Source organism: Sciurus vulgaris (genome assembly GCF_902686455.1).
Source record: "Sciurus vulgaris genome assembly, chromosome: 5".
NCBI classification, from domain to species: domain Eukaryota; kingdom Metazoa; phylum Chordata; class Mammalia; order Rodentia; family Sciuridae; genus Sciurus; species Sciurus vulgaris.
This window is the reverse complement of record NC_136465.1, coordinates 102,530,135-102,545,540: the sequence shown is the minus strand read 5'-3', so window position 1 is coordinate 102,545,540 and position 15,406 is coordinate 102,530,135. Positions and strand designations below refer to the sequence as shown.

Here is a 15,406-nt window from a genome sequence, read left to right as displayed (position 1 = left end):
GCTATGGTTCCTTCTATTCTGACTCCAATATAATAATTACATTCAATTATTATAATCATAATTACCCAAGTATAATAATCAAACTGTTACTACTATTTTGAGGGCTGTGGCCAGGAAGAAGTGTGACTTGGGAAGAACTCACAAGTTTTGGAAGAAGCCATGTCTTGGCTTTAGTTCTGGCTCTCTCTGCCACTTAATTGCCTATGCATTATTTTTCTCATCTTTAAAATTGGAAAAATAGTATCTACTTCTTACGATTATTATACAGAATAAACATAATTTAAGTAAAACGATTGGCATATATAGTAGGTACTTGATGAATGATGAGTATTGTTATTCTCTCCATCAGTGCAATTAATTGTCTTAATCAGCCCTGGAAAAATATGTATTTCCCTTCTTTAAAGCAATCAGTCATCTAGTTTTTGTTGAATAATTTCTATGGATTAGATTCTAAAACTGATTGTACACATGATTTTTTATTGGTACTCTTCTTAATGTAGGTTGGTGTAATAGGAATGAAGTCTATATCATGATTTTATGAGTTTTATTTATTTTTCTTTTTTTCTCTTGGTACTGGGGATTGAACCCAGGGGCTCTTTACCACTGAGCCACATTCCCTGCCTTCCATTTTTATATTTATTTTTTATTTTGAGACAGGGTCTTTCTAAGTTGCTTAGAAAGAGTTTCTAAGTTGCTCAGTAAGAGTTTTCTTTAGTTTTTTTAAATGAATTTTACACTATTCATTAAAGACTACCTTTAGGAAAAGAAAGCTAATGTCTCATAATCCTACTTATCTTTACTTCTCCTCATAAATTTGAGTCTTTGACCTTTTCTTCCCTCCCTCCCTCCCTCCCTCCCTCCCTCCCTCCTTCCTTCCTTCCTTCCTTCCTTCCTTCCTTCCTTTCTTCCTTCCTTCCTTCCTTCCTTCCTTCCTTCCTTCTTTCTTTCTTTTTGATATTTTGTACCAGGATTGAATTCAGGTGTGCTAAGCCACATCCCTAGCCCTTTTAATGTATTTTTTAAAATTTTTGAAACAGGGTCTTACTAAGTTGTTTAGGGCCTCACTAAGTTGCTAAGATGACCTTTTTCTTGTTAGCATAAACTGACTGCTGTTGTTCCTATATAGTAACCATTTTACTACAGATTTGTACTTTAAAATGTCATATATACCGTAAATATACAAAATAATATTTATTCTAAAAATTTTTATTTAGATCACTCAAGTTTTAGTCAACTTTTTTGCTGTAGTGAATAAAAGATCTGACAAGAACAATTTTAGAGGAGGAAAAGTTTATTTGGAGGCCCATAGTTTCAGAGGTCTCAGTCTATAGACAGCATCTCCATTCCTTAGGACTCAAAGTGAAGCAGAACATTATGGTGGAAGAGTGTGGTGTAGGGAAGTAGCTTACATGATGATCGGGAAACAGAGACCCAACTTGCCAGACACAAAATATATACCCCAAAGGTGCACTCCCAATAACCCACCTCCTCTAGCCACACCCTGTCTTCAGTTACCAGTTGGTTAATCCCTATTAGAGGACTAATTCACTGACTAGGTTAAGAATCTCATAACCCAATCAATTTACCTCTAAGCCTTCTTGCATTGTCTCACAATGACCTTTTGGGGGACACCTCACATCCAAACCATAACAACTCATATGAGTAGCTGGTCTGATTTGAATACTCATACCTTGTAAAGATTGTGCAGTGAGTAGATCACACAACTGGAAGAGAGAGCCCAGGTGATTTTTTTCCATTTGAATACTTTCCATAACCTTTCCTCTCTTATCCTCCCAAGAAACTGACAGGTGGAAAGAATAGTGCTAGACAAAGGAGGTTAAATATATTGGACAAGAGTTACAAAGAGATGAAACAGAGATTCATTTAACTGTTCCCTAAAGTACAACTGGGTTAGAAGGTGTGTGGGGGAGAGAGGCAAATGTACCAAAGATGGTAAGGTGTATAGTATATGGGTAGTATAGCAGAGAGGAGAAAGATGTTAAGCTCTCAGCTCAAAAATTACAGAACACCAATTTATCTAGGGGAAGAGGGTGAAAACCACACATGAAACTTCAAAGCATGTACTCAAGGTAAATGGGAATTGAATTAAGTCATTTAAACTGTTGTAAATTAAAGATTTAAAGGATTTCCAGCTTTATAACAGTGGACACCTGGTGGAGAGTGCTTTGTTCTCCTAGAACACAATGGGTAAGAACGTACTAGGAGTATACTGCGCCTAGCAGAGGGTGGGTTGTTTTTTTTTTTTTTTTTTTTTTTTTTTTTCAGTTGACTCCAGAATTTCAGCCTGTCCTAGAGACTGATTAAGGTAAATGTGTCTTACTCCAAATATTCTTTTAGGGTTTAAATTGCTTACAAATATTATTTGGTTTGGGGGCATTCTGTACTAGTGGCAATGGCAAGAAAACTCCAGTGAAACTAGGTCCGAAGCCTATTGTTAGTGGCCAACGAGGCATACAGGTAATGTACCATGGGGAGTATTACTCATCAATTTATATCACACATTGCTCCTTGAAGCCTGTGTTATGGATGATATGATCTATACACTATTTTTACTTATTGATATCTAATTCTTGAATGGACAAAGCCAATTCTGTATGTTAGCAATATGAAAAGCATATGAAATATCAAACATCGTTAGCTTTTTTTCTTTGTTCTCTGATTTTCAGGAGACAGCATTATGTATATGTTTTTAATGAATAAATTTTAAGGAACCAAAGAGAGCAAATATTAATTTCTCAGACACATGTTTTTTCACTTGCAGTTTTATTTATTTATTTTTTTAAATTTAAGAGGATGGGAATGTGGCTCAGTGGTAGAGTTATGCTTAATGTATCAGAGTTAATGGGTTCTATCCTTGGCACCCCAAGGGGGAAAAATGAGGACATGAGCTGATGAACAGCCTATATATTAAATTTCAGCATTCCTTGTTGCAGTTTTATAAATACATGTAAGTTAGCATACAGAATTTGCTGCTATAATAGAGATCCAAAACAATATGATTAAGTAAAAGGAAAGTATTATGCTAGTCTCAGGCTAACAGGAAATTTGTAGGCTCCTTCTATATTGTCACTTGGCTATTCCTAGGATATTGATCTCATGTGCATGGATGGAGAACACCATATTCACATCCCAGCAGGAAGAGGAGAAGGGAGGACATGGTTCTTTAACGGGACTAACCAGGAAGTAGTACACATCTGTCATCTTGCAACCATTTAGTCAGAACTCAGTCATATCACCACATGTAAGTAGCAAAACGGGTTATGAAATGTAGACTTCCAAATACCCACCCAGAATTCCTGTTCCTATGGAAGGGGGACATGGATTTTGGGAGACATCTAGCAGTTTCTACATGTGTACTTTATTTCTGTCACCAAACCTCATCCATTTCATAGTATATTGTCCCTGGATAATGGGAAGTCTGTTCTTGAGTCCAATTGTGACTTCTTGTGGTTGGCCTATTCAGTCTGAAAGCCAACTTGTCTGCCGTATGAAATACACATCCAATGTACAATGCCAAAGTAGGGACAGGGTAACACATCCAATAGACAGTGATAGAGGAAAAGCAGCATGAGACACTTCATTTGGAAAAGGGAAAGATTGGAAACCCAATAGTCACTGATCCTTACTTAGCACCTGTTAAATCCTGTGTATAGGAATCATGAAGACTTTTATGCTGGTAGTAGAAAAAGGTCTTTGTTAGCACTGATGACAAGCTGGCCCCACTGTCCCCAGGGAGGAAATCACTTGTGCTCCCTGGTTCCTGACTTTGTCCTTTGGGAGATTCTTTATTATTCTCCATGGCCAGATGTAAAGTGGATATTGGAAAGTATGTTGTTTTCCTGGGACTAGATAGCTTTCAAACTCACTTGCTACTGGTGCAGGTAAGGGAGCCTAAGGGGGCTTTATGTTGAGCAGTCCAGGTTTGTGTCTCTCTGTGTGTTTAAGTACTACATCCTCCCAAAACGTATTGAACTTTAAGCCTATTTGGCTCCAAGTACAAGTTACCATAATCAGTCGTTTCCCGCAGCTAAAATGCTGGATTTTAGCTGTGCATGGTGTTGTACACCTAAATTCCCAGTGACTTGGGAGGCTGATGGAGGAGGATTGCAAGTTCTAGACCAGCCCCAGCAACTTAGCAAGATCTTGTCTCAAAAAATAAAAAAGGACCAGAGATACAACTCAGTTGTCCAATCCCCAGAATGAAAAAAAGAAGTTTGAATTTTAATTGTTGACTTTTGTGTTCTGTGAATCCCTGTTTCTTAAGGCTTAGATGAACAGGTAATAGCTTCCATATCTTTTTTATTTATTTAATTTTAAAAATTTGTTCTAATTAGTTATGCACGACAGTAGAATGCACTTATGCATTTCCTCATGTACATACGTGACTGCATGACCAATGTGATCCTACAATATGTACAATCAGAAAAATGAGATATTATATTCCATATCTTCTTAATTACTGGCTAGCTCCCATTGTGTGAGTGGGAGCTGCAGGGGCCCATGGAGCTACTGGCCTAAGCAGTGACTTCTGAACATTCTGTTTTCACTGTGTTGGTGTGGAGTGTAGAACAACTTAGATTTCAATCTGTGGGTGGTGTGAGCTGAATTCCCTTCCACGTCTACCTGAGACTGCTTGATATAGGCTGAATTTATATATCTTAGGTATATAAATTTATATATCTTGTTGAAAGCAGCGAGAAGAAATCAATACCTATTAACATTCTTGATTTTTCAAGTAATTTTCCTTCAAGTTAGAGGCTTAGTCCCTTCAAGGTGACAGTTGACTGAACATTTTGCCATGGCATAACAAGAGCCAGTATCTTATCTTTGGACTGTTTGCTCACCTGATGTTCATTCTCTGTCAGTGCTACATATCACAAGTTCTGTTAGTGTGGCATCTACTTATAGCTATCAGTCTATTTTAGTTAGGATATGGGTTGGGCTGTTTGAACAAAGATCCCAAATTACTAATAGAAGTTTGGACATCTCTTCCACATTACAGCTGGTATATTAACAGCCCAGAACTGAAAAGTTCCACTGTGCTGGGGGCCCAGGATCCTTCTCTCTAGTTGGTCCATTGTCCCTCGTGTTGTCCCGTTCACAGGGGTCAGCCTGGTGCACCACCACCATTGTAATCTAGCCAGTGAGGAGGGAAGAAAAAAGGCCAAGACCCATCCTTACAATTTAAAGGCTCTAGTGTTGGCATTGACTAGAACCTGGCCATATAGCCACATCTAGCTATGAGAAGGCCTAAAATGTGCAGGGTATTCAGGCAAATATGTTATTAATAGCAAATATTTTTATTAATAAGGAAAAAAGAATGAATTTGGAGTACCATTAGTATTATGCCACAAAATGTAAAATACATATTTGGATTTTAAAGAACACAAGCAAAAACAAAACCCAAATTAAACACAAAGCTTTTATCACCACACTTAAATTAATGTTTGGGAGGGATAATTTTAAACCTTGGCATCAACCCCTGAGTGCATGACATATAAATTTAATTGCCTTTGGAACAATGCAGTCTGCAATTTGCCTTTTGAGGACTATAGTGAATATGCTCATGTGCATTACATTTGAAACTGTCTGTTTAAAAATTTATTTCTTCACCTGTGAGGGTTTTTTTCCTCATTAATACTTAACAAGGCATAAAGTACTGAGTATACCCAAAATAGCATTAAGTCTCAAGCTTTTCCATCAAAATTCCCCTAACTACAGTGAAAGAAAAATGTGTAATGTACTATCCAACTGTAAATTTCTTAAGTATTATATAAAAAATTGCTTTAAAATTTTTATTGCCCTGCGTTTTGTATATGTATTGTAGAACCATGTTTGTTTTCATTGTGAAAATGTATTAAGTACTAATTAATCTTATCAAATGTAAAGTTGACATTCTTCAAAGATGTGCAGTATTTTTTCTTTTTTCCACATTGAATCCTAAGTCTGAATATGAATAAAATAGTTGAGAAGATTGGGTAATTTGGCATATAAAACTCACATTTTATATATATGAATATATATATATTCATATATATATTTCCACCCAGTTAAGAAACTAAAAGATATTCAATATGGCTACAGGTGGCATGCATTTTAAAGGCTACTTTCCCTTTCCTATTTCTTCAGTAATTGCCTCCTCAGTCCATTCTGCTGTAATATAACTGACTCCTCCTTTGTTAAGTCTCTAATGAAATACCACGTTTTCTGAGGAAGAACTCTTTGACACATGAGCTCTAAAGACCCAATGACACCTAGCTCTTGTTCCTTACTTTTTGTAATCTTTTTGGTTTGAGTTGGTAATACTTGGGACTTGCTTCTAATCAGTAGAATATTGCAAAAGTGATGGGATATTACTTCTATAATTGCATTATATGGAATAGGTTTTAAGAGATAGGAGTGAGATTCTCCTGGTGGTTTTGAAATAGTAAGCTGCCATATTTGAGAAGGCCACATGGTTAAAACCTGAGGGCAGTATTTAAAAACTGAAAGCAGTCATCTGCCAGCAAGAAAACAAGGACCTCACTTTAGAACTGTAAGCACCTGAATTCTGCTGACTACTTTAATGTGCTTAGAAGACCCTGGACTCCCACTGAGAACAACCTCCAGTTCTTGCCCTGATTTCATCCTCCTAGGACTTTGAGCAGAGACCCCAGTTATACCATGCCTGGACTTCTGATTTGTAGAAAGCGTGAGATCCTAAGTATATTGCCCTAGGTCCCAAGTTTATAGTAATTTGTTACACTGCAATAGAAAACAAATACAGGTTTGAAGAGTCCTGTGTTGCCTCAGGAACACAAAACAAAACCATCCACACTCCTTATCTTACCTTCCTTCTTCCTGGATGTGACTGCCAATATTTGGAGCAACCTTGTCCAAGTGGGGTGGAGTTGAGGATAAAACCCAGAAATTTGGTCTACAAGTTTCATGTTCTGTTGAGCTTTCTTGTCTGAGCTCATCTTAGAATCACTGATTTAAATACTATAGTTGGTGAAGCTGTTTGACTTTGCAGTGCCTAGAAACAAAGTTACTAGGATTTGGCACTTTAATAAAATTCTGTTGTATCTGTATAGGTCATATAAGTTAGTTATTTTAAAACAATAGATCTAATAGCCATTATTAGGATTTTCCTTAGGTGAAAAACAGTGTAAGGAACAATGCACATATTTCTTTGGTTGATTTGTTTTCCATTTCATTTCTTTTTCTTCCAAATCCTACCTACCTCTGAACCTTCTGAAATACCATCTTCTCTCTCCCTGCCATGATGATACTGTTCATCCCTCTTCTAACTTGGACTGATGTTTTCTACCCATTCTGCCTTTGAATTTGAAACTCCCAATGGGGCATCAGCATTACTTAGTGTTTGTTAGAAATGCAAATTTTTAATTCCTACTTGGACCTCAACATCAGAATGTATATTTTTATAAGCTCCCCATGTTATTCATGTATACACTAAAGTTTGGGAAGTGCTGCTCTAATATTCTTTTATGTGTAATAGTATATCATGTTGAGTTACAGTTATTTTTGTATTTCCTCATTTCCAGTACTAGATGATAAATTCCCAGGTGTCAGGAACTTAAAGTTTGTTCTTCATTTTTCTTGCAGTACCTAGCATAGCATCTTACATGGGAGGCACAATAAGTTATTTGTTAAATTGAATCAAGTCTAGGAAGAGTTCTTAATTTCTTTAAATTGTTAGTTCTTATAGTTAACCTCAAATGTCTGTAGTTTAGTCAACACTATTTTGATAAAGCAGAAACCTTTATAATCTATTTGTAGACATTAGACCTTGTCCTGAAAGGGGAAGCTAATGGCTTAGGCAGACATTTGTGGTTCAAAAATTGTTAATGGCATTTTTATTCAATTCCAGAGACTCAGATTGTTTTCTCGGAATGTACAAATGTAACTCCTAACTCTTTTAGTGTCCATGTTAATGAATGACATTTATCTATTTCCTCTGACCTTCAATTCAAGAAGAGGATTAAGTGCATTCTGTGCATTTATCAAAGATACTTTGTTCTCTAATGTTTCTCTAGCACCTGAGCTAAAAAGTCTGAGAGTGAAAGCCAGCTTGCCCATTTGCCAAGGATCTTTTCACTTCCGAACTCTGATCTCAGTTTAAGGTAATAGGCCAAGTTAAACTGGTGAGAATTGTATGGGAACTGCTATTCACATTCTTCCTTTCTGATATTTCATGAAGTAATGAATGGTATTCAGCAAAAAAGGTAGAAAAATCAGAAAAAAAAGGAAGCAAATTTATGAAAGTTTAGCCATCAGAGAGGCAATTTCATTGACAGGTAATTTCATTTTACATGCTCTTCTATGGTCCATTTGTGTTTGTGTGTTTAAAAAATGCTAATTATTAATTTTGTATGTGAAGGACCTTTTGCAATTATTATTATTATTATTTAAAAACCTACTAGTATGCTGAATCCTGTTGGTGCTCTTTCATGGTCAGTTCTGCTTCACTGCACTCAGCAAGCATGATAGTATGTTGTGTCATATAGTGTATCCAATACAGTATGAAAATAATTTTAAAAAGCCTGTCTACTTGCCTGTTAAAAATATCCCATAGTATAATCTCTCTTTTTTCCCCCCCAAATTAAATATATAGTGACCTGTGAAATTTAAATTCTTAGGCAACCTTATCCTTTCAACATAATTTGTGCTTTTAGTTTTTTGATAATCAGATTATAATTGTTCTAAAAATCATCACATATGAAGTGTCTGGAATTTTAGAGATAACACCTCAGGAAACCTAATATTATTTACTAAACTTCTTACTAGATGCAAGGGTTTCCTCTATGACAATGTTTCTCCAACTTCTTTTTTGATTCCCAAATCATTTTTTCATAAAATAAAATCATATAAATAAATAAGAAGCTGAATCTGCTATGCTTTAAGAGAGTGATAGAAGACAGAGAGGTTGAGGTACCTTCAGGCAGAAGAGCTGGAAAATCAAGGAAAGGTAATTTTTAAAAAATAAAGTTGGATGACAAATCCAGACTTACATTAATTACAACAATTTAAAAATATAGGTTGAGCATTCCTCATCCAGAATTTTGAAATCTTAAATTTGAAACTTTTGAATGCTAACATGATGCACAAGTAGAAAATTCCATACCTGACCTCCTGTGATAGATAGCAGTCAAAATGCACACAATTATTAAAAATATTGTATAAAATTACTTTCAGACTGTGTGTATATGGTGTATATGAGACATAAATGAATTTTATGTTTGTACACAGGCACATAGCTCATTATGTAAATACAAATATTCCAAATTCTGCAAAATTCCAAAGTCCGAAACACTGCTATGGGAAGTCACAACAAACTATGGACATGACGAACCTACTTACTTCTGATGATGATTTGGTTGAATAAGCCTTGGTTTTCATAGGCTTATTCTCAGAGGAGCTTGGGATTTCATGGGGATTCTTAAGAGCTACTGGGGGTGGGGAACCTAGTGGTAAGGAATCCCTGGGGCAGCACCAGCAGGAGGTACTCATTTTTAATGTGTTTTTTTAATGTGTGTGTGTGTGTGTGTGTGTGTGTGTGTGTGTGTGTGTGTGTGTGTGTGTGTGTGTGTTTCCATATTGGGCCTTAGGACTAAGATTTTGTTTGAGAGGAAAAAATGTGGTGGAAATAGTGACATTGTTATTTGTGTTGTGTGTCAGGGGACCCTACCTTAGGGTGTCAAGGTCCACTTCTAAATTCAAGCATAAATGGCAGTGCCCACCACTGCTTCCAAAGTCTGGTGCTAGGCTAGCACTCTGTTAGAATCCAAGTGAGAGCTAATTAAAAGTATTGATCCTGGGCCTCACCTCTGGAAATTCTGACTTAATAGGTCTGGGGTGGGGCCTGTGAATGTAAATTAAAATGTAACTAAACAAAATAAATAAACACATTGAACTTACCAGGTGATTCTCCCATGCAGCCAGGTTTAAAAACTGATACTACTCTTATCTGTTATCAGTAGCCAGTGTGAGAACCTCCCTGTCTCCTAAGACAATCAACCTGATTTTGATGTATTATTTGTTAAAATTTTCTTTCATCATTTTGACTGAAATATTCATCTCTGTAAGTTTATTTGAATTCTCTGCTGAGTGTACCATGAGTAGACTGAGCATATATCTCAGTTTACTGTGACATTTCTAATTTATTACAGTTATCTTGGAACAATTATTAATAGTATTCCTTTTGGTTTTGGAGATATCCTGGATTGAATAGATTATATGATCTCTCTAACTATGACTAATATCTTTAGGACCAAACAATTTATATGAAGCTGAAGAGCAAATATTAGTTTTTCATTGCTGCTATAACAAATTATTATAAATTTGGTGGTTTAAAAAACCCAGGGACTTACTCTCTTATGATTCTGGAGGTCAAAAATTCTAAAATGATTTGGCACGACTGTATTCCTTCTGGAGTCTTACTCCACGATTAGAATCTCTTTCCATGCCTCTTCTTGCTTATAGAAGCCACTTCTTTGGCCTTTGACCCCCTCCTCCATCTTCAAAGCCAGCAAAGTCTGGTCAAGTCTTTCTCACACTGCATTACTTTGATATGCCTCTGCTGAAGTAAATCTCCTGACTTTCTCTTATAAGGACACTTGTAATTACATCAGGCTACCTGACTATCTCAAGATTCTTAATCACATCTGTAGAATCCCCTTTACCGAGTATGTTAATGTGTACATGGTTTCAGGGGTTTGGGACTATTATTTAGCTAGCCAAAGGGTACAATCTATTCCGTTATATTTTGTACTTGTCGGTAGCAGTAACTGCTACCAGAAGAAAAATATCAGGAATTCCTAGTAAAAAATATAAACAGAGAAAAATGGGAACCCAGACTAACTGATTGCTGAAGAAGCTTAGAAAATATAAAAGTACTTATTATAATTACTGTTTTATTGTATAATTGCTTCTGAATTTAAGGATCAGAAAATACTATATTTGAAAGGAAACCATGTTTCTAATTGAGTTAATCTTCTTTATCAGCATTTATTTTTATTTTAGGACACATAGGAAATGTGACTGTTGTCAAACATTTGATTCAGGGATTCTGAAATCAAGAACATAAGGTTAAAAAAAGGTAGATAAAGATCAATAATTTAGAAAGAGTATCAATTTGTTTTTTTCTGCAAAGGACAAATAGATTAATGGTGTTGTGAATGAATCTTCTTTGCCCTATTTAGTACTGTCATCAAAATATGCCAGATGTCACTCATGTCACTATGCCAAGTTCAAAATTGCATACACAGTCCTTTTAAAGATTATGGTCTTGAAACAATAAGGTCTAATGTCATAAAGGTCATAAGGTATCCTTCTGTATTAGTTTTATTATTGCCATATAACAAACGATCACATATTTAGCAACTTGAAACAAGTAACACATGTATAGTTAATGAACTTTACATTGCTGTGACCAAAATACCTGACAAGAACAACTTAGAGGAGGAAAAGTTTATTTTGGCTCATGGTTTTAGAGGTTCAGTCCACGGTGGGCTGACTCCATTGGTCCGGCCCAAGATAAGGCAGAACAACATGGTGGAAGGACATAGCAGAGAACTGCTGCTTCATTCATGGAGCATTCATGGAGGCCTGGAAGCAGAGAGAGCAAGGGGAAGGGACCACAGGGAAGATGAACCCTCCCAAGGCACACCACCAGTGACCCACTTCCACCTGCCTACATTTACCATCCAGTTAGTCCATTCAAAGTAGGATACACTGATTAGGTTACAGCTTTCTTAATCTCATCAGGTCACCTCTGAATACTCTGGCATTGATAAGGAGCTTTAGGGGCACACCTCATTCCATACCATAACAACTTGTTTGCTGTGTCTTAGTTTCCATGCATCAGGAGTCCAAGCACCTTTCACGGGATCTTCTGCTCAGGTCTCAGGAGGCTGCAGTCAAGGTGTCATTTGGGGCTGCACTTCTCATGTGGGCTTGCTGTCTTTTTATAAGCTTTAAGCAGGTTGTTGGTAGATTCAGTTCCTTGTAGTTGTTTGACGGAGGTCCCATTTTCTTACTGGCTGGTCAGAGGATTGCTTTCAGTGCCTAAAGGTATCTCTCTTTAGGCACTTTACCACTTGATGCTTTCTTCCTGCAGTCCAGCCGAGGAGTAGCACACCTGCCTAATTAGATCAGACTCAACCAGGACAATCTCTCTTCTATTAACTCCATGGCCACTGGTTAGTCACTGAATTGAAAGTGGCATCTTGTCATATTCATAGGTTCCATCCACACTCAAAGAGCAGGAAATATACATGGGTGTGCATCATTAGCCACTGCAGATCTTATTAAAATTCTGCATCTCATACATTTGCAAAAGTGTTTCTTGTAGTTTCCAGCCTTGGCTTTGACCTGTCACATGTGAGATGAAAGAATTATAGCTTGTTTTGGTGTTTGTGATAGGAGTTATTTTTCCTTGATGGTAAAAATTGGTATCAATGACCTATGTTCATTACCTCAGAACCAGAATCCTAACCTGTACTATATTATCCATGCTCTTAAAAGGTTATTTCTATTTTAGAGATGAAATGACTATAAGCACAAATAACATACATATGGGATCAAGGACATATTACTATCATAGGAAATGATAAAATCAATTTTCTCATAATGTTATAGTTTAATAAACATATAGTATTATTAGGCAATAGAATAAAATGCTTGCCTCTCCCTCAAGGTTTCATTTAGAAAGAACTTTTGAAAATTCTTTATAAAATTGGGATAGGAAGGGAATAAGAAAAAAATAGAAAGTATTAGAAACTGATCCTACAAGAGAGTTGACTATCATCCTGTTATTATGACCCACATTCTTAGGTGATTTTTTTCCCTACCCTCATCCCCTTAGGAATCTTTTCCCTTCTTCCATTCAAGTTTTTGAAATAAGTTAAAAAACAAATCATTGTTAATTAATTCTTTTAATTATAAGGATTTATAAAGTCATTCTATTGAATGAAAAAGATGATGCTTTTTAAACTTTGCATTATCACTAGTAGCATATTTTACAATAAAGTCCATTACATGTGTTTTAAGCACCACCTCTGCCCAGGAAAAAGAAAGGGTCAGTGACTTGTTTGGGAGGAGCTGGAGAATTGTAAGGAACTTGATGGCTTTGTATTCTAGGTCAGTGCTGATTTCAGAGATGGGAGTGAAATGGATGGTAACAAAATTTAATGCTGAGAAAATAGTTATTGCCATTTCTTGAGGCTAACTCTGATTCAGTTAGTTGTTAGGGATCCAGTGATCCATTCAAACAAGATAACTGGGGAGAGTGTGTTAGAAGAGAGGCAACATTAAGGGAGACAAGGAAAAAGGCAGTTCTGTGACCTAGTATGCAGCACACTTCTAGCTATGGGTGTAGGGAGTGACTACCTGATAGGAGCTGTGGCCTTTGGGAAAGGGCATAGTCTAGCACCAGGACCTGGTGGGGAAGGAACCAGGACAATAAGCTGACCTTGTTCTCCTATCCTGCAATGTCCTACTGTCCTACTCTCCACTGTGATCCTCACTGGGTGCTCAAGGGGCCCCTTGTTGCAGCCCATGAAAGTCAGTCTCCTGGGCACAGGGCAAGTTGAAGATGGTCAAGAATCAATCTGGAGGAGGTAACTATTTGGCAGAAGTCTCAAATATGCGTTTTGGTGCCATCTTTCATCTTGTGGAGACCAGGATGATCATTTTAGAAGACAGTGTCTTAGCTGGAATATCTAATTAGTGTCCTGATATTCATAAAACTTCTCTAAATTTTAGCAACTTTTATGTTATTGCTTCTGCTGCAGAGGACTGTGTGTTAACCAGCAAGCAAAAACACTTTATGTATCTTTGCTCTTATTTATGCCTGAACTGACTTTTTTTCTCTTCTCAGTCTGAAGAATTTGAACCATCCTCCAAACTCAGGTCAAGTATAATTTCTTGTGTGTAGCTTTTCAAGTTCCTCCCCTATTCACTTCTGGCCAATCTTTGTTGTATTTCTCCACTGTATATATAATATTACATTGCACATGTTTACTTTTCTTGTAGCCCTCCCCCACATGGCTATACCCCTCTTATTTTTTGTTTTAAAGATCTGTGCCTGTCATACAGTTTGGTATGTAGCAGATACTTCAGGGGAGTTGATTGACTAAATGGTTTTTTGAGGGACTTGGGTTTTAGATATGCCACCACATGAAGGGACCAGCAAAGGCAGAAATTTTATCTGCACTTTGGAAAATAGGTAGGTGGGTAACTATATCTCTTGAAGTATTACTTTCTCTCCCTGTGTTGTTGTTACTATTATTTTAGGTAGAAACTTTTCTATTTCTGGGAGGAAGACTAAAGAAGAAAGACTCATTTTCCAAAAGGATTAATTACAATGATGAAAGAGGATTGGACTTTTTCCTAAATCCAGAATTTTGCTCATTTCTTCTTTTTTTTGTCAGACTGTGTGCAGTATTTCAATGTTTTTCTTTGAATATCTGGTGTTCAACAGAGGAAGTGTCACAGTGCCTAAGTAAGAATTAGTTTCCTTACTTAAGAGAGCTTCTCTCAATGTGCCATATTCTTAGATAAACTGGGAGGATAAAAAGGCAGGAGGTATGGAGTAGAAGTCAGAGGAAATTGGTATAATATTCCATCATGTATTTCCCTTGCTTTCTTTCCTGAGTCAGCTACAATGGAACTGCACTTGAGGGAAATAAATCTTTTTCCAAATGGTGTTGCAAATCAGAGACTGAGTAACTTAGCTGAGGATTGAAGACTTAAATGTTAACTCTATATTCTGTATTAAGCATTTCAACTGAACATCAATATGTTGATGGAGATCTTTTCATGTTATTGGGTAAAAATAAACTTGATCAGAACCATCACATGGAGGTGAGGCAGAAAGATGCATAACTGGTTACTTAGATTAGGACAAGATGGATGGATCGTTTTTCAAAGTGATTTATCATTAGTGGGTTAGAAAGTGAGGTTCTCCTGTCATTTTTAGAAGTTTATACTTCCTGGTTCCTAGAGCACACTGTGGCACTATATTATTCTTAGACTTTTTATTGAGCAGATGATTTTTTAAAATGAAATTATTGAGGGTTGTTTCTTTTGAATGTCTTAAAGACATACCTTTCTTTCAGTCAGCCATCATTGTAATTAAATATCCATCTTGGGGAGAGGATGTCCTTTTGTGTGGCCTGTTCTCTTAGGAGACAATTCATCAAGGCCATCATTGGCCTAATAACTTTTCTAGAACAGAAGGTGGAGGCTTAAAGGACAGCAGATGTTTCTTTTAGGTAGTATCTACTACTGGAACGAACTGGAGGAAGGTTAAAAAAGGCACCAGAAACCCCAGTGGTTCAGATGTGACAAAATGATAGCCCCTAAATTTTAGGAAATGGAAGGG

The 15,406-nt window shown here is 36.6% G+C and overlaps 1 protein-coding gene across 14 annotated transcripts in view; it reads left to right on the top strand.

Moving 5' to 3' along the window:
• KIF21A (kinesin family member 21A) overlaps nt 1–15,406 on the top strand; it is a 151,032-nt gene that overhangs the window by 53,126 nt on the left and 82,500 nt on the right. Inside the window, exon 1 of one of the 14 annotated variants that reach the window (XM_079139262.1) lies at nt 1,588–3,262. The exons of the other annotated variants lie outside the window; for them this stretch is intronic. The gene's annotated coding sequence lies outside the window, so the exon portion shown is untranslated. Of the gene's footprint in view, nt 1–1,587; nt 3,263–15,406 lie in introns of those variants that run through there. 14 annotated transcript variants of the gene reach the window in all.